Source organism: Microtus oregoni, unplaced genomic scaffold (genome assembly GCF_018167655.1).
Source record: "Microtus oregoni isolate MIOR12 unplaced genomic scaffold, Mior012 000094F_ref0000399, whole genome shotgun sequence".
Classification (NCBI taxonomy): domain Eukaryota; kingdom Metazoa; phylum Chordata; class Mammalia; order Rodentia; family Cricetidae; genus Microtus; species Microtus oregoni.
The window spans coordinates 3,930,130-3,948,374 of record NW_024544707.1 but is presented as its reverse complement, the minus strand read 5'-3'; the positions used below and the strand labels follow the sequence as shown (position 1 = coordinate 3,948,374).

The 18,245-nt window shown below is 40.5% G+C and overlaps 1 protein-coding gene and 1 pseudogene across 1 annotated transcript in view; one reads left to right on the top strand and one right to left on the bottom strand.

Moving 5' to 3' along the window:
- Window positions 1–18,245, bottom strand: part of LOC121442727 (transcriptional regulator ATRX) — a 164,998-nt gene that overhangs the window by 120,137 nt on the left and 26,616 nt on the right. The window lies entirely within an intron of this gene.
- LOC121442750 lies at window positions 16,642–16,755 on the top strand (annotated as a pseudogene).

Sequence of the window (18,245 nt, the reverse complement as noted above, 5' to 3'; positions counted from 1 at the left end):
TCTATTTATATATCCAAAATGGGCAAGTCCATAGAGACAGAAGTAAAGTACCAATAGCTAGGGGATGGGAAAAAGGAGAATTAGAAGATAGAGGGAATCCCTATATCTTTTTATGATGATAAAAAAAATACGTTAGAGGCTAAAGATACACCTCAGTTGATAGACTCTTTGTCTAGCGTGCACAAAGCCATCCCTAGGTGTAGATGGAAGTTTCTGTCCCACCCAGTCCCTCAGCCATTCAGTTCTAAATAAACACGCAGAGGCTTATATAAATTATAAACTGTAGTGTTAGCTCAGGCTTATTATTAACTAGCTCTTACAACTTAAGTTAACCTATCATTCTTGTCTCTGTTAGCCAAGTGGCTTGCTACCTTTTCTCAGTAAGGCATTCTCATCTTGCTTCCCCTGTGTCTGGAATGGTGACTGACTCTGCCTTTCCTCTTCCCAGAATTCACCTAGTCTGGTTGCCCTGTGTATACTTCCTGCTTGGCTACTGGCCAATCAGCATTTTATTAAACCAATAAGAGTGACAAATCTTTATGGTGTACAAGAGCATTATCTCACAGCACGTAGTACCATATAAGACCATAAAACTGGATATGGTAGTACACTCAGAAGAAGCAAGACCAATGTCATTCTTGGTTACATGATGAGTTTAAGACCAGGCTGGGATACATGAAACCATGTGCTCAAAAATAAGAAATAAATTCCTAGAGCTAGACTGCAAAGCAATGAGTTTATTTAAACACTTAATGTTTTTAATTTTCAAGTAATTAAGAAATAAAAACATGCATACATTCCAAAAAAATCCACAACCAAAACTTAAGGTGCAAACCAGCATGAAAATTTACATAAAAAATAAATATTTGGGCTGGAGAGATGGCTCAGCATTGGCTGCTCTTCCAGAAGTCCTGAGTTCAATTCTCAGCAACCATGTGATAGTACATAACCATCTATAGTGGGACTGATGCCCTCTTCTGGAATAAAGACATACAAGCACATAGAGCACTCATACATAAATACTCTTTTTTTGGTTTTTTTTTTTTTTTAAGCAGGATTTCTCTGTGTATCTCTCTCCAGCTGCCTGGAACTCACTCTGTAAACCAGGCTGGCCTTGAATTCACAGCAATCCACCAGCCTCTGCCTGAGTGCTGGGATTAAAGGTGTGTACCACCACCACCTGGCTATAAAGAAATCTTCTTAAAAAATAAACATTTAAGTAGCAGGCCCAAAAAACACAAATGAACTTTTGGGTCTCTCTGCATAGCCCTGGCTGTACTGTTACTCTGTAGACCAGGTTGGCCTAGAACAAAGATCTGCCTGCCTCTGTCTTCTGAATGCGAGGATTAAAGGAAGTGAGCCGCCACCACCTGGCTAAACGAGTATTTCTTTTTTATAATGTATACAGGTGCTTTTTCTGCAAATACGCCTGTAAACTAGAAGACAAGATCAGATTATTAGCTGTCATGTGGGTACTGGGAATTGAACTCAGGACCTTTAGAAGAGAATTCAATGCTTTTAGCTTCTGAGCCATCTCTCCAACCCCTAAAATAGTATTCTTAATTGACCTCTTCATCACATGTTCTATATAACGTTTAAAATATCAACGTTTACATAAAACAAAACCTGCCTTTCTGCTGTTTACTATAAATTAGGCAAACACACCATGATCATAACAAAATTAAAGTGATAGGATTGTGGGTTTAAGACTAGATGCTCAAGGAGATTTTTCAGAGATTTGGATCAGTGCCTGTCCTATTTCAGAATTTAACCACATGACCACATTCACGAGGCTTGTAATCAATCACAGCACCAAAATATCCAACCAGGAGAAGCACAGCCTGCTCTCATTGTAATATAGTTGAGGCTGGAGATCTGGGTCAGTGATTTAAAAGTGTGTATTTCTACTTATTTTTTGCAGAGGACTCAAGAATTTAGTTCCTAAAATCCTGCAGGTGGCTCACACATGCTTGTGTTTCTAGGTCCAAGGGATCTGGTAACCCCTTCTGTCCTCTGAGGGCATCTGCATTCTTGTGAACACATAGACACATATGTGCATGTGCATGCACACACACACAAATAAAAATACATCATGGGGAAAAATGTACTCAAAAGTCATAGGTCCACCTAGAAAGCCATCAATAATGGAAAAGAAGCCCAAACCTCTTGATTAAAAGTTGGAACTGATTAAAAACAGGACAGAGGCTGGAGAAATGACTCAGTCATTTAAGGGCACTTACTCATCTTGCCAAGGACTGAAATTCAGTTTCCAGTATACATGTGAGGCAACTTACAACCATTCCAATTTCAAGGGATCAAACACTTTCAATCCCAGCACTTGGGAGACAGAAGCGGGTGGATCTCTGAGAAGGAAACCAATCGGATCTAAAAAGTTTCAAGCCAGAGAAAGATACAAAGAGACATAAGGGAGACACCCCCAACCTAGTCTATCTCAAGCTAACTTCACTTTTTGTATTTTACTCTTGTCATTGGGATTATTGTGGTGGGATTAAAGGCATGAGCCACTGCCACCCCACTAAAATGGCTTCTGATGAAATCATTCCTAAACTTAATTTTCCAAATAAAAATTCCTACAAATACAGCAACCTCACCACGCAGTCACTTAGAGACAACACTATAGATGCATCAACAGAAAGACTGAACGTGTGATGCATTTAGCATTGTCAACCTTTTTCCCTTCAAGAATCCTATTTACACATCTCCATTCTTTTTTGCCTGGATTCCCTATAGTACGGAATCAGCTGCACATATTCTTTCCCACTGTAGCTTTGGGAGAACTCCATTCCTTGTTTTATGGTGTCATGGTCTTCCTGGTGTGCAGTTGGTGTCATAGAAAGGTATTAACAGCTTTCATTTCAAATAAACATGAATAATTATCAAACACTTTATACAGAGGACTAAAACTGAATCTGGCATTTAAGCATGTGAAACAGTCCTGTAAAGGATGGTAGTGTAGTACCATTAAGATGTGACAATGTACTTAAGTACCTGCTTTGTGACTTTTTTGATTGGTTTGGTTTTTTGAGGTGGGATTTCTCTATGTAGCCCTAACTATCATGGAACTAGCTCTGTATCCCAGGCTGATCTCCAACTTAGAGATTTGTTTTCCTATGTCTCCCAAGTGCTGGGATTAAAGGTATGTGCCACCAAACCCAGCTCTATGACTTAACTTCTGCATCTGCTCCCTTAATTTTCTTTGGGAGGGGGGCTCTACTTTCAGAAAGCAACTTTTCCAAGCTCTTATTGTGTTCCTTATTATTAGGAATCAAGAACTATTAGAATGTTCCAGCATGGAGGCACATGCCTTTTAATACTAGCACTTGGAAGGCAGGCAGATCTTATGAGTTCAGGGCCAGCCTGGTCTACAAAGCAAGTTCCAAGACAGCCAAAGCTGTCTCAAAAACAAAAAAAAGGAAGAAAGAAAGAAAGAAAGAAAGAAAAAGAAAACCAACTCTACATGGTAGGGTTTTTTTTTTTTTTACCTCTGCATAGGTGCACTATGTCAGGCACACCCACATCCATAGTAAGAAGTAAAAAAAATTAAAAGTAAATGGGGAGGATAACGAGTAATATTTCTCCTTCTACCTGCTTATGTTAAAATGAATGCACAGCTTTCATTGCTGGGAAAATTTTATTGCCTTCTTTAACTCACCTAATTATCTTTTAAAAGATTATATATAATTCTGAAACTAAGATAAAAGCAGAAAGCATCAGGGGCTGGAGAGATGGCTCAGGTTAAGAGCATTGCCTGCTCTTCCAAAGGTCCTGAGTTCAATTCCCAGCAACCACATGGTGGCTCACAACCATCTGTAAGGAGGTCTGGTGCCCTCTTCTGGCCTGCAGACATACACACAGACAGAATATTGTATACATAATAAATAAATAAATAAATAAATAAACATTTAAAAAAAGTTAAATAAGCTCACTAAATGTTATTTCTGTATTTCTAGATGCTGTTGATACTCAGCAGTACAAAGTCCTCATTGGTAACCGGGAATGGATGATTAGAAATGGTCTTGTCATAAGTAATGAAGCAGACAGTTCCATGATTGAACATGAAAGAAAAGGTCGAACTGCTGTATTGGTGACAATTGATGGTAAAGTTTCTCTAAAATATTCTGTGACACAATTGTGATCTCAGTCATTATTTTATGTGTCTGTGGAACTTAAACTCTGAGGTTTATTCCAAAGAGGCTTGAATACAAAGTTATAATATTAGCAAAATATGATTATTGTTAATTAAGGATTTTTTTTACCAGCTGTTATGGCACAAGTATTTGGGAGCCTGAGATAGAATTATGACTATCAGGGCTACACAGAAAGCCCCTATCTCAAATAACCACCACCACAACAAAAACCTAAATCAGCTGGACATAATGGTACATGCTTGTAATCCCAGCATTTAGGAGATGGAAGCAGGAGGACCAATAGTTAGATGATGCTGTAGTGAGCTCACTGCAAACCTGGGCTACATGAGACCCTGTGTAAAACAAAAACAAAGCACTAAATTTAAAAAGGCCAAAATATTAGGCAGAGTTCAGAGAACCCTTAGGAAGAGGGGGAGGAAGGATTGTAGGAGCTAGAGGGATTAGGGAGACAAGAACATGGCCCACAGAATCAGCTAAGCAGAGCTCACAGGGGCTCACGGAGAAGTCTCACACATCCCAAGAATCCCAAGATGGCCTTGAATTCACTATATAGCCACGAAAGACCTTGAACTTCTGATCATCTTGTCTCACCTCCCAAATGCTGGGAATATAGTTGTGCACCACTACGCCTGGTTTACATGGTACTGGAGATTGACCCTAGGGCATTGTAAATGCTAAGCAATCACTCTACCAACTGGATTGAATCTCCAACCTTGCACTATTTCTAATGCGTAGTACATTTTTCTATGTAAAAATTTGGGGGGAAGGGAGGTTCCGAGACAGGGCTTCTCTGTGTATCCCTGGAACTCACTGTGTAGACCAAATGGCCTTGAACTCAGAGATCCACCTGCCTCTGCCTCCTGTGTGCTGCAAAATTAAAGACATGTGCCACCACCACCTGGCTATATGTAAAATTTATGTCAATACAGTTCAATAAAAATTTAAAATCCTGTTTTGGGTGTGTGCTGAAAAGATAATTCTATGATGAAAAGTACTTGCTACTCTTGCAGAAGACCAGATTTTGATTCCCAGAACCCATGTTGAGTGGTTCACAGTTGCCTGTAATATCAGCTCTAGAGGATATGCCCCCCTCTTCTGGTGTCTGTGGGCATTGACACAGATGTGTGCAAAATTACATACAGATACACACAACATATGCACAATTTAAATCTCAAAAAAACCCTTAAAAATCCTGTTGGAGATGCAGTTCAGCAGTAGAGTTTCATACCTGGGTTTCATACCTAGTACTAGGGGAAAAAATGGGGGGGGCAGTTATGGTGATGATCACCTTGGGAGGCTCAGGCAGGAAGCTTGTGTTTGACTATCTGGGACTACATAGTGAGACTGATAAATGATACAGTGTTTGCTTAGCATGGGCATGGCCCTGAGTTCAAACCATAGTACCACACATTAAAAATAACTAAGGTATACATATTTTATTGAGGTTTATTTTATTTGATGAAATATTTTCCATTATTGCCATATAATTGTACTATTTATTTCTGCATTCTGGAGATCAAACACAGGACTATATATTCTAGACAAGCACTTTACAAATGGGGCTACACCCTATAATTCTAGAATTTTATTTTAAGCTACATGCTGTATAATCATTTCTATATTGTTACAACTTTATTTTTTACTTGTATTTTGAATTTTACTTATATTTTTCTGTGTGTGTTTGTGTGTATGTATGTATCTGTCTTTCTGTCTATATGAGGGTACATATGTTCCACAGTGCACAGGTGAAGGTCAAAGTTTTCTCTTTTCAGCATGTGGATTCTGAGAATCAAACTTAGGCTGTCAGGCAAGCATCCTAACTCACTGAGGCATCCTGCTAGCCCTAGTCTTGATATTTCACCATTTACTGCAATAAGCATACACATAAAGTTTTACATGCTTCCTATTTGCTAGGGTAAATTTCCAGTTCTGAGACTATTTATTCAACATTTACAGTCTGGTGTAGGAGTTCCTTCTGTTTGTGTGTTGCTTTCATTGGTTAATGAATAAAGAAACTGCCTTGGCCTAGTTGATAGGGCAGAACTTAGGTAGGCGGGAAAGACAGAACTGAATGCTGGGAGGAAAATAGGCAGAGAAAGGGAGAGACACCATGGAGCTTCCAGAATCAGACATGCCAAATCTTTCCTGGTAAGCCACTGCCACGTGGTGATACATAGATTAATAGAAATGGCCTAAATAAGGTGTAAGAGTTAGCCAATAAGATGTTAGAGCTAATAGGCCAAGCAGTGATTTAATGAACACAGTTTTTGTGTGGTTATTTTGGGGCTAAGCTAGCTGGGCAGCTGGGACAAACAAATGGCCCTCTCCTTGCAACAATAGTCCTTGCTAAGTATGAAGGTATTGGCTTTGTAATTTTAGTTAGGTACAGGATAAAGCATAGAATAACATTTTATTCTTTTGCATTGCTGTGTGCAGAATATGCACACAGTAGCCAGAGGAGGACAGTAGATGTCTTGTCCTATCACTTTCTCTACCTTACTCCCATAAGGCAGCGTCTCTCAATGAACCTGAAACTAGACTGACAACCAGCAAGCCCCAGTGATCCTTATGTCTCAACCCCACTGCCCAGTATTGGGGTTACAGAATTTTAATGAGTCTTCATGCTTATGTAACAAATATTTATATTCACTGAGCCATTTCTCCAGCCCTCTTACTTTTGTTTTTCAAACAAGAAAATTAGGGGCTGGAGAGATGGCTCAGAGGTTAAGAGCATTGCCTGCTCTTCCAAATGTCCTGAGTTCAATTCCCAGCAACTACATGGTGGCTCACAACCATCTGTAATGAGGTCTGGTGCCCTCTTCTGGCCTGCAGGCATACATGCAGATATTGTATACATAATAAATAAATAAATAAATAAATAAATAAGCAGAAAGCATCATTGAACATATTTCCCCAAATTTTTTTATGATGATCTAATACCTACCACTCAGGAATATACACCAGAAAAGGTGAGCAGATGTGACAATGCAGTACAATAACACAAGACTGTGATCCTAGCTCTGCAGTCTGAGTCTGAAGCCAACCTGAGCTATATTACAATGCGTGTCTCAAACCACCACCCTCACAAAAAAGGAAATTAATCACATCTACATGTGTTTCTAGTTTCAAGATCATCGTGTCTAGATAAAAACAGCGATTTCATTTGTCCATTCCCATAATCTCACTTTAAACATTAACTGACAACCAGCTTTTCACTAATCAAATACATTCCTGCCTTACTTTATTTAAAATTCAATACTCACTGGATTTGGCACAGCTGATCTTATTCGTCAACTATTACTGGGTTGAGAAGTGCCTTGAAGATTAGCAAAGCACATTTCTGAGTATGTATAAAGTAAGTGCAAAGAGAGGATTAACAAAGTGAACCATGACTCAGAATGTGCTCCGCCAGTCCAGATGTTGAAGACCTAAATATAATAAATGGACATTTTAAAATGAGTGCCCCTAGGTGGTGGTGGTACAGGCCTTTGATTCGATCACTTCAGAATTCAAGACTGGCCTGGTCCAGAGAATTCCTACACCCAAACAAACAAGTTAGTAAATAAATAAGGTGATATTTAAGAAAATAAAATGAAGACAGAGCAGTGGTGGTTAAACAAAACACTCAGGAAGCAGAGGCAGGCAGATCCCTGTGAGTTCAAGGCCAGCCTGGTCTACAAGAGCTAGTTCCAGAACAGGTTCCAAAACTACAATAGCTAGTTCCAGAACAGGTTCCAAAGCTACAGAGAACCCCTGTGAAGGGGGAAGGGGAGGGGGGAGGGAGACAGAGGGGGATGGAGGGAGGGAGAGAGGAGAGAAAGGGGAGGGAGAGAAAGAGGGAGGGAGGGAAGGAGGGAGGGAGGGAGGGAGGGAAGGAGGGAGGGAGGGAGGGAGGGAGGGAGGGAGGGAGGGAGGACTTTCTGCTTCTGGAGCTGCTTTGCTGCCATACACCCTCACCATCCCAACAAACTGAAAACTCTGAAGCCATGAGCCCAAAGAAACTTTTCAATGAAAAGGTCACTAGCATAGAAGTGTTTTAAAAAAACTCCTAAGGAAAAAAAAAACTCCTAAGGAATGCCCCTTCCAAGTATCATAAAAATATTCTTTTCAAGGCTGTCAAGTACTAACTGTGCAAATACAGAAAATAAGGTCCAAGCATCTGTCAATTTTTAATTAGATTTATTACATGCCATGCCCAAGGAGATCAAATAAGGGTCACTGATCCCCTGGAACTGGAGTTCTGGATAGTTGTGAGTCACCATGTGGGTACTGGAACTACAACCTGGGCCCTCTGCAAGAGAAACAAGTGCTCCTAATCACAAAGCCATCACTCCAGGCTGTCTGCAATTTTCAAAAATATATTTACTTTATGTGTAAGCATTCAGTAGCTCATGAAGATCAGAAGAGGCATCAAAAACCTTGGAACTGGAGTTACAAGCTATAAGCTGCATGTGGGTGCTAGAAAGTGAATCTGTGTCCTCTTAACCATCAAGCCATTTCTCCGGCCACACATATGCCCATCTGTAGATTTTATGCTTTAATTTTACTACTAAATAAGGCAAAAGTCCATGCAGATTTTTGCTAAACCACTGAATACCAACCACTGGAAAAACAGCTGTTAAGAGAAAATGGTAGCCAGGCGGTGGTGGCAACATGCCTTTAATCTCAGCACTTAGGTGGCAGAGGCAGGAGGATCTCTTTGAGTTTGAGATTGGTCTGTTCTACAAAGCAGGTGCCAAAACTATGAAACAGAGAAACCCTGTCTCTTAAAAAAAAAAAAAGGAAGTGCTTGTCTGGTAGAGTTGGTAGTGACAATGTACACATTTAATTCCAACACTCCAAGACCAGCCTAGTTTGCAGAGCTAGTTCCAGGGCAATCAAGACTACAAAGAAATCCGAGCGTGGGGGGATAGTAAATGTTGGAGAACTTTTTAACAAGCATGCCAAATTTCAGTAAATTTCAATGTGTATTTTATACATAGTGACCAGATTTAAAAAACAAAAGAGTCAGGGCTGGTGAGGTGGCTCAGCAGTTAAGAGCACTGACTGCTATTCAGAAGTCCTGAGTTCAATTCCCAGCAACAACATGGTGGCTCACAAACATCTATAATAGGATCCGATGCACCCTTCAAGTAAACTGGTGCCTAGCACTCATACATAAAAACACACAAATAAAAATTTTTTAACAAAATTTTTTTCTAAATGATTTATTTTTATTTTATACGCATTGGTGTTTTTGCCTGCCTGCATGTCTGTGTGAGAGTGTTGGATCCCTTAGAACTGTAACTACAAGACAGTTGTGAGCTGCTGTGTGGATGCTGGGAATTGAATCCTGGTCCTCTGGAAGAACAGCCAGTGTTCTTAACCACTGATCCATCTCTCCAGCTCCCTTAAAAAAGAATCATATTACAGGAAAGTAATACTCAGAGAGACAGTTACTTGCAAAATGTAGTAAGAGAATCATAGTTTCCACTTTTAAGTACTAATATAGAATCAAGATGTGCAACTCTAATCAAAACCAATCCTATCATGCATTCTTTAGGGAAACTCCAAAGATTTACTACTAAAAGCTAAGGAGTAACAGGGCTGGGGGTGTAGGTCAGTGTTAGAGTGCATGTAACAGGGCTGGGGTGTAGGTCAGTGTTAGAGTGCATGTAACAGGGCTGGGGGTGTAGGTCAGTGTTAGAGTGCATGCCTAACACAAGCAAGGCCCCGGGCTCAATCCACTAAGCTCACAAAAATATTTTCTTAAAGAGTAAAAAACAGTTTATTCTAATAGATAATACTCAAAACTAAATACTTTAAAAGACTAAAGATACAGTAAGGCAAGCACACAGCTGTTTAATACAGCATACTGTTTCCAAAATGTGTGTGAGTTTGTTTTATTTTATGGTGATGGTGGTGGTAACTGTCATCACCATTGGAGACAGAGTTGTGTACCCCGGAGTGGTCTCAAACTCAACTGTGTAGGTGAATGCAACCAAGAACCCTGTCCCCACCAACTGAGTTATGCTATGCCGACTTTATTTCCAAATTTTTAATTGTTTTCTATTGTCTTTACTAACACCTTCTTTAAATTCTCAGATTTTTAAATTTTTGTTTTATGTATTTCTATTATATATACACAAACACACACAAGTGTTTTGTCTAAAATGTACATGCCTGATGCCCAGAGAAGCCAAAAGGTGTTGGATGCCTAGAACTGGAGTTTTAGACGGTAGTAAGATGCTATGTGTATGCTGAGAACCAAACTTGGGTCCTTTACAAGAACAGGAAAGGAAGTGCTCTTAACTTGTGAGCCAGCTCTCCAGACTTTTTGATTTTAATATTTATGAACAAAAAATAAGTCTCTAGCTTTATTTTTCATCCCAAGGCTACTGTGCCTACCACACTATGCAATAAATACAGCGATAACAAGATGAGGTTCTAACAATAAAAAAAATTATCTAATTCCTGCACTGGGGATGAAACCCAGCTTATGAAGAGCTTCTGTGTGATGCCCCACGTTCAATCCTCAGCACCACAAAAAGAATAAATTAGAAGCTGGTGGTAGTTCACACCTTTAATCCCAGCACTCAGGAGGTAGAGCCAGGGAGATCTCTGTGAGTTCAAGGCCAGCATAAGCTACACAGAGAAGCCCTGTCTTGAAAAACAAAACACAAAACAAAACAAAAAGAACTAGAATCTCTAAGTGTTTGCCTGTATGTATGTCTGCACCAGGTGTGTGCCTAGTACTGGAAGAGAACATAAGGGGCGTTTGGATTCCTTGGAACTGGGCTATGTGCTGCCATTTAGGAACTTTGTATGCTCTGGCTATTTTGAGCTGGAGCTTGACCTTATGTAACACATTAAGCATGGCCTTTGTCACTGAGAACACTCCAACAATGAGTTAATAATAATAAAAATAAAGATTATCTTTTTGCTCTATTATTATCTACTGCTCTATGTAAAATGTTGCTTTATTTTTGGCACTCTTGTTTTGAAATGCTGGTGGAGCACTTTTCAGTGCGTAGTCTTTTGTGAAGAGTAGGTTCTAATTCATTTGAGGGATAGTGAATGGGAAAAACTGGACAAACGGAATTATTAGCTTATCTTAAATCTATCAGATCTCAGGTCCAAAGCAAAGCAAGGCACACTCACACACACCACAAAAATCCTAGAGACAAGCAAATACAAAAAGCCATTGTTTACCTGAAACCGGGTATTTTAACAGTCTCTCTCGGACAAGCTGCTGGAAGCCAAGGACCGATTGAGTGAAGAGTTACAAAACTTCAGGCCTGTGGCAGGGCTGGAGAGATAGCTCAGCAGTCAAGTGTTTTGGCTGTTCTTCCAGAGGACCTGGGTTCAATTCCCAGCAGTCACATGGCAGCTTGAAACTGTAACTCCAGCTCTAGAGAATCTGACACACTCAAAAAGACATATATGCAAGCAATGTAAAATAAAAGAACCACTGTAGCCTAAGTCTTATAGAACACCTGTATTTTTACTTCCAGGATTTTAGAAAGATCTCACTGGAAAGATCTGAAAACTGATCTTTGAGCAAGAACAGGAGAAAGTAACCATATCAAAATATGCCCAGAGAATTATCTATCCTTTTGGAGAAAAGGCAATAAAATAACCCTAGACATTTCTTGCCTTCCTGTGTTACCTTAGTGGATATAAAACTCAGGAAATTATTTTTGATGGTCAAAATCAGAAACCTGGGCTGGAGAAACCGCTCAGAATTAAGAGCACTGGCTACTCCGAGAGGACTCCCTTTTAGTTCCCAGCATCTACATGGCAGCTCACAACTGTCTGTAACTTCAGTCAGTTGCAGGGATCCACAGCCCATGCCTGGCCTCTTCGAGCAACAGGTACACATGGCACATAGACATACTCACAGGCAAAACATCTATACAGATCATTTTTAAAATAATAGATAAAATAAATCAGAAACTGGGGACAGCACTAAAAATCAGAGATTTCAGCTCACACTATAGTCCCAGCATTTCCAAGACAAGAAAGGAGGATTAACAAGAGTTTCAGTCCAGTCTGGGCTACAGAGAGAGATCCTATTTCAAAAGAAACAACAGATTTAATTGTAAAGGACTCCCTAACTCCCTACTATTACATCAAGGAGACTCTAGCATAATAACGGTGAATTAAAACTAAGATAGCACCAAGATAAGGCATTGTTTAGGGAAGAATTCATAGGAAAATAAAAAATAGAAAGTTTTTTTTTTTAAAAAAAAAAACACAATAGAAGAAGCTTTAAGTCTGGGAATGTGGTACAGTGCTTGCTTAGCGTATACAAGGTTCGGGTTTGCTGCCGAGCAGGAGGTGAAGGAGGTAAAGGAGGAGGAAAAATGAGATTTAAGCCTGCAGCAAAGGAGGCTGAGTTTGATCACCTCAAACTTTTTCGGTACCCAAAAAAGACAAAATCTCATACTAAAATACTGAGGGTTACCTCAGTTTCTGTTATTAGATAAAGCATGCCTAGATACCAATAACAAAAACATGGCCGCCCACAGGGCAAAAACAAACAAAACCACAGTCAAAAAGAGACAAAAATTAAGTATCAAGACCAACTCAGATCTGATGAAGAATTTGAAATTATCAGACTGAAAATATAAAGTAACTATTACTAAAACAAATACTGTACTGAAGAGTTAGCAAAATGCAAGATGAGAAAGGTAATATTAGCAGTACATACAAGAATTTCTAGTCAGGCAGTGGGAGTGAACACCTTTAATCCCAGCCCTGGGGAGGCAGAGGCAAGGGATCTGTGAATTCAGGGCCAGCACAGTCTACAGAGAGAGTTCCAGAACAGCTAAGGCTCCACAAAGAAATCCTGTACCAAAAGACTTAAAAAAACAAACAAAATTTCTGGGCAGAAGCTGTGTGTTGCAAATACTGACTGATTAGAACTTCAGTGACTCAGAGGCTGGAATGCTGCAGGTCCAGGCCTTGTTACAATTTAACTGGCAGTGGGGACTGAAGAGAAGAGATGGCTCAGTGGTTAAGTGCACTGGTTGATCCTCCAGAGGACCCGGGTTCAATTCCTAGCACTTGCACAGTAGCTCAAAACTGTCTGCAAATCTAGTGCCCTTACACAGACATATGTTGCAGAATATTATTTTAAGGTGTGTTACATTTGTTTATGTTCCAGAACATTTAATAATACAAACATGCTTCATTAAATAAAATTCTCCTGTGGTCAGGAAGCTGCATCAGCAACTTGCTGACAGGAAGTAGTAGGAAGGAGCCCAGTGGAGAAGGGTTTTCAAGGAGGGGCAAGGAGAAGCTTGAGGGCTTCAACAGGAGAAGAGGAGGCCAGCAATTTGCTATTCAGCCTCCCTGAGGAGTAAAAATTCCACCTCAAACCTGGTATCTTTAATTCTTTAGAGGGTCAGAGATTTAGTAAAGTTCCCTTTTTAGCTTTGAAAGAATCTGTGTCTGAGAAAACAGAATTCCCTCAGGCTGCAGCCCACCGGCCGAATCACTGCTGATAGCGGCAGAGTGGCAGTTGCTGATTCCAACAGCCATGGCTTAAAAGGCAGCAACAATCTTAAAAAGAGGACAACAGACTTATATAAACTGGTGAAATGCTAATGCACACAAAAATAAAAAATCTTTTTTTAAAAAAAGAATATCCATCTTTGGCTATGTCTATAGACCCCCTAAATATTCTGTTCCTTGCCCACCTCTGTATGGGACCTACCATCCTGTAAAAGACAGAAAATAATAACATTTAGAATGAATGTATTAACAAAACCCTATTCCCCACTAATCAAAGAACAATGCTAGTTATAAATATATCCTGTAACTCTAAAGCAAGCAATAACAAAAACAATTAAAAGGGCCAGTGAGATAGTTCTGACAGGTGCTTACCACCAAGCTTAATTACTTAAAGTCAATCTCCAGGACTCATGTGGTATCGATAGAGAAAGAACCCCACAAGCTGCTTTATATCTCCACACATGCAGTAAAGCATGTGTACATACATCCTCATGCACAAATAAATATAATTTATTTTTAAAAAGTTCTTTGTAGCCGGGCGGTGGTGGCGCACGCCTTTAATCCCAGCACTCGGGTGGCAGAGGCAGGCGGATCTCTGTGAGTTCGAGACCAGCCTGGTCTACAAGAGCTAGTTCCAGGACAGGCTCCAAAACCACAGAGAAACCCTGTCTCGAAAAACCAAAAAAAAAAAAAAAGTTCTTTGTGACCAGGCATGGTGGTGCACACCTTTAATCCCAGCACTCAGGAGGCAGAGGCAGGCGGATCTTTGTGAGCTTGAGGCCAGCATGGTCTACAAGAGCTAGTTCTAGGACAGCCAGAACTGTCCACACAGAGAAACCCTGTCTCAAGAAAACAAAAATAAAATAAAGGTCAAGATGGCCAACTGTGGTGGCTCACACATGTAATCTCAGCACTTGGGAAGACTAAGGAGGACTGCTGCAAATTCAAGCCCAACCTGGTCCACAGAGAAAGTTCCAAGAGGGCCAAGTCCAGTCAATGAGAGTGTCTCAAAAAAAAAAATGTTAGGCCCTGAGGCAGTGGTGCAGGCCTTTAATCCCAGAGGCGGGCGAATCTCTGAGTTCAAGGCCAGCTTGGTCTACAGAGCAAGTTCCAGGACACACTCCAAAGCTACACACAAAACCCTGTCTTGAAAAACCAAGCAAACAAATAAATAAATAAGCAGAAAAATGTGAGAGCAACAACAAATGAGTGAAGAACTGACTGAAATTTAATGAAAGGGTATGAATATGCACTTGCCCTACCTATAATTAAAAGAACCATGGACACATGAAAAATAAAAACACTGCTCTAACCAGTACCAGTCCCAATGGGAACAATGTTTGCTCCAGAATACCTGTGAAAATGTCTGGAGACTGCTTACAGTAACAAGTCTGAAGAGTGACGTTTCTTATTGGCTTATATATTATTAGTCCTGTGTATGCTTGTGTATATAATGCATGTGTGGAGGTCAAAGGACAAGTTATGGAATTAGTTCTCTCCTACCTTTACATGGGCTCTAGGGACTGAATTCGGATCACAAGGCTGGCAAAGCAAGTACCTTTACTCACTAAGGCATCTCGTGTCAGCACAGTTTCTTGGTTTAATACACATATTTTGGTCCTTTTTTTTACATTTATTGTATGTGTGTCTCCATGAATGTGGAGATCAGAAGGCAACTTGTAGGGGTTCTCTCCTTCCACCATATCAGTCCTGGGTATGGAACTTAAGTCCTTGAGCTTGGCAACAGGTCTCTTAACCAACTGAGACATCTCTCAGGGATCACCCCCTCATCCCCCTACTCCACACCCCTGCCAGCCAGTTTCTTTCTTTTTTAATCGGTGCACATTGGCGATTTCAAGACAAGGTCATACTTAGTTCCCCAGGCTAGACAAGAACTCAAAATCCTCTTGCCACAATTTCAAGAATGCTGAGATTACACTGCAGACATGGGTCACCATGCCCAGCACCTATGTTGGTTGTTTCCAGTGCATGCATGATAAAAAAAACACATTAAAAAGCTCAGGGTTAGGGACATAAAAACCTTTTCTTTCTCCTTTAAACATCCATCAAAATTCATCATTTTTACAACAAAAGAGAAAGGTGAAGAGTCAAATGGCAAAAATAAGAAGAGCAAATTGTAATGCAAGGATTAATTTTTCTATAAACTGTCTTGAAATGGGTAACAAGAAATGGTACACTAATGTGATTTACAAAGACCTGGCCATTACTGGGCTGTGGTGGTGCATGCCTTTAATCCCAGCACTCGGAAGGCAGAGGCAAGCAGATCTCTGTGAGTTCCAGGGCACTACAAAACGAATTCCACGACATGCTTCAAAGCAATACAGAAAAACCCTGTCTCTAAAAACAAAACAAAACAAAACAAAAAAAACCAACAACAACAAAAAGACCTGGCCATATATTGATTTTTAATGTTTTCTATCATGTTTTTTTTATCCCTCCTATTTCTTTCAACTTACTTTTTCATCTACAAACTGTTACTGTTTCATACCACTGCTTTAAAAGAATGTAACTTTAAAAGCTTTACTTCCTGGGGCTGGAGAGATGACTCAGCAGTTAAAAGCACTTGGTGCACTTCCAGAGGACCCAGGTTTGGTTCCCAGCACCCCCGTGGTGGCTTATAACTATCTGACTCCCATTTCCAGGGATCCAATACCATCTTCTAGCCTCCGTAGGCACCAGGCACACATGTAGTGCAAGACATATATGCAAGCAAAATAGCTATACAGATTTTTTTTCAAATAAATAAATAAATTATATATACACACACATACAACTTCCTCAAGGCCAACAAGCTAGCTCAATAGCTAAAGGTACATGCCACCAAGCCTGACTACCCCCAGGAATGGCATACTGAAAGGAGAAAACGGACTCCTGCAAGTTGTCCTCTGACCTCCACAAGCACATCATGAATCACACACACAAACACACAAGTAAATGTAAAAACGTTTCTTCAATGCTCACTCTGGCAGCCATTATATATGCTGAAACTGGAACAATGCAGGGAAGATTAGCATGGCCTAAGCAAAGATGACCCACAACTCCATGAAGTAGTCATTCTCCAATTTTTAAAAGGAAAAAAAAAGAAGAGGTGAGATAGGTAAAGGTACCTAATGCCAAGCCTAACAACCTGAGTTTGTTCCTGGGACCCCAAATGGTGGAAGGAGAATAGACTTCTACAAACTGTCCTCTGACCTCCACACACTCACTGCGGCACACACATGCTCATACACGTACACACACATGCTCATACACATACACACACATGCTCATACACGTACACACACAAACACAAAAATACCTGCTGAAAAATGTGTTTAAAACAAATAGAAAATCCCAGCACTTGAGAGACAGAAACAGGAAGATAGCTAAAAGTTCAAGACAAGCAGGATTACCTGGTGAGCTCCAGACCAGTTGATATGTTGTGAGATCCTATCTAGAAAAAAACAAAAACAAAAACAGGGCTGGGGGCAAATGCTTACCATTAGAACCTTGCACCAGGCCCTAGGCTCCACCCCTGGCACTGCATAAAGTCAGGACTGGTGACACCTAACTGTAATGGCAACACAGGAATGTGGAGGGAGGATCCTGAGACTTTCACCTGAGTTTTAGATATGCAATTCTGTCCTAATTGCACATAGCATCTTGGAGCGGCTTAAATATATACGTCTGAGAAGGCGAGGCATGTGATTCCACCATTTCTGTGGCAAGGGGATGCTATCATCTCTGTAGGGCAAACACTTCTCAGTGCAACCTTTCCTGGGAGTGCACCCACAGTCCTGTAAGTAACCCCTCAACCTATGCTCTCGAAGTAAGCCCAATAAACATACTGTTTCCCAAGTGAACTCTGGAGGAATGCGCTTGGTTGTCTTGGGAGTCCAGATTTCAGCTCATTGGGTATGGGCTTGCTGAGCAAGTCTGACCACCCAAATGTTGCTAAAATTCTTTCCTTAGAGGAGATAACAAACAAGTCTACTCCTCCTCCTCAGGTCCCAAGACAACCAAGCGCATTCCTCCAGAGTTCACTTGGGAAACAGTATGTTTATTGGGCTTACTTCGAGAGCATAGGTTGAGGGGTTACTTACTTTAGGCTTAGACTTCTAAGACTTTAAGTTATCTCAAGTCTAATGCTCGCCAACCACACACTTTTTTTTTCAACACTGGGGACTGAAATGTTTTGGCAAACATTCTAGCATTAAGCCACAACCCTAATCCTTTTTCATCTTACTTTGAGATAGGGTCTAGCTAAATTTCCCAAGTTGGCCTCAAATTTGAGATCCTCATACCACAGTGATCCAAGTCACTGAGGTTACAGGTATAGATTTCCCGACAGTTTAACATTTCACTATTTCATTATGATTTATGACTCAGGGGTCCCATGGCCTTCTACTGCCAGGGACACAGCAGTTCAAGGCACAGGCAGCCCAGAGCTCTTGCACAGGGCTCCAGAAGGGCAGAAGGATACCCTGCTCCTATTAGCAGCCCTCCTACTGCTATGATGAGCATTTACCTAGCACTGAGCACCAGCATGCAGTATGCTGTTTCAGTGCATTACCTCGG